Genomic DNA, 2,500 nt, shown 5'->3' with positions numbered 1-2,500 from the left:
TCTCTCCGCCTATTTCCCCGGGCCTGTGAAGAATAAACGTTCTTTTCTTTCCGCCTTTTCGTCCTCTCCCCAGCATCATATTTCCCGACAGACTTTGAATATCCACTCCTCATTTGAGTGATCTCATGCTTCTACGTACAAAAAAAACTCATGAAAGTGATGACAAATCCGTGATAGAAATAAGGGAGGCAATATTGGCCTTGCGTGCAGCTGGCGTCAAGGTCCTCACGTTGAGGTTTCTTCCTGTCTCCCCCAATTGTGTGGAGTCAGTGAGCTTGACCAAAGAACTCCTGTAACGCTTATATAACATGGGGGGGGGGGGGGGGGGGTTATATAAGTGTGGGTATTTTCAGCCGCTGAAATTCAAGTTTTTTAGGAGCTGTCTTTCGCATTTTTTTCTTGAAGTATTGCATTGCCAAGCAGTGTTACAGGAAGTAATAGAATGTCAGTATAAATGGTAAGTCACTACACATCGTAGTGTGCTCTCGTTGCTCTGTCTCTCTAGTTCAATTTAGTTTTCCATGGTTGTGTGTCAAGTGTATTGCTATTTTTAGCAACACTTTTAGTCAACACTTTGGCCAAATCGGACCTGGAGTTTAGTGAGAGAGAGAGAGAGAGAGAGAGAGAGAGAGAGAGAGAGAGAGAGAGAGAGAGAGAGAGAGAGAGAGAGAGAGAGAGAGAGAGAGAGAGACAGACAGACAGACAGACAGACAGACAGACAGACAGACAGAGAGAGAGAGATAGATAGATAGATAGATAGATAGATAGATAGATAGATATAGATAGATAGATAGATAGATAGATAGATATAGATAGATAGATAGATAGATAGATAGATAGAGAGAGAGAGAAGGGGAAGAGGAGGAACACGGGGATTATATACCCGAGACTAACACTCTATACCACGAAAAGCGAAGTCAATGTGATATATCTATGGTTATAAAGGGGGATGAGGTTCGATTAGTTGCCAAGGTTAGACCTGAAGAGAACAGAGCGTTGTGCAAGAGTGTAGTATTGTCACCGCAGAGAACTCACGGGAGAAAAGGCGTCTATTAAGACAGGGGGTGACAATGATCTGAGAGAATTCCTGAAAGCGCACGGCCTTTATCTCGCGTAAAACAGTCAGGTGGGAAAAGAGCGTCATCATCATCACAGAAATAGTATGGAACCGTTGTAGAAAAAGAATGGGGGCGCCGTGGATGTGGAAAACTGCGAAACAAGCACAAGGAATGGAAAGAAAAGTCAATGAAATACGGGACTTCGGGGAAACCTTTATGAGCGTGTGGACAGACATGAATGAGAAAACATGACTTGGAACAAAAAGGAATGTTAAGACTTACATAAAAAACATACGATAAGTGGAAGACAGATCGAACATACTTTTATGGAAATCATGCATGGTGAAAATGTTACACTTTTCTAACAGCTGTCCACTACAGGAATAGGAATACATAGGTTAACATTTCCTGAAGCATTTGAGGACCGTATGAATTCAAGACAGCCAAGAATGAGAAGCTACCTTAAATGTCCTAAAATGTAGATGGTGAGAGGATCAAGTTCTTAAGGGGAATGTCACACTGACATTTAACAATTAACAACAAATGTTACCAACTTAAAAATGTATTATACTTCACATATTTAGCTATAAAAAAGAAGACAAGGTAAGTGAGATGGACAATCATGAGAAATAAACACAACATACGTAAACATCGAGGAAAGAGAGGAAATTGTTCCCTCCAGTGATAATTTTCCCTCTTAAAACAATGCAGAAGAAGGAGGAACAGGAAAAACACAGAAGAATAAACAGCTTCTGAAGAAGACTGGAAAGCATTACTGAAAAGACTGTGCGAATACTGCCGAGGACAACCTAAGTCTGAGATGCACTGGATATCCTTGAGAATGGAGGACACTGGCTTTGTCCTCCAACTGTGAAAGGGGAAACTTCTGCATATATGTAATGGTTATCTGTGTTTTTCATTCTCATTTTTTGTAATAATCTCCATAGCAATTTGCACGAGCGGACATTTTTTTTGTGTAGATGCCTTAAAAGTTTGTAAAATTCTTTAAAACCTTTAGAGGACAGACTGTGTGAAGAATCTTGTCAGATGTGTGTTATTGTTATTTTGATTGTTGGTATTTACAGCCATTTCCTGTACTACCAATTCATTAATTAATTAATTTACTGATTTTGTTTCACTAATGAATTCTAATCACATTTATATCTTGTCCATATTGCGGGAGAGAGATGTCTTTTACAACACACACACACACATATATATGTGTATGTGTGTACGTAAATTATATATGCATATATATATATATGTATATATATCTGTGTGCGTGTGTGTGTGTGTGTGTGTGTGTGTGTGTGTGTGTGTGTGTGTGTGTGTGTGTGTGTGTGTGTGTGTGTGTGTGTGTGTGTTTGTTTGTTTGTTTGTGTGTGTGTGTGTGTGTATGTGCATTTGTGTGTGTACATAAATACAAACACACACACACACAC

Source organism: Penaeus chinensis, chromosome 41, assembly GCF_019202785.1.
Source record: "Penaeus chinensis breed Huanghai No. 1 chromosome 41, ASM1920278v2, whole genome shotgun sequence".
NCBI lineage: Eukaryota > Metazoa > Arthropoda > Malacostraca > Decapoda > Penaeidae > Penaeus > Penaeus chinensis.
Note: the sequence above shows the minus strand (reverse complement) of the source record.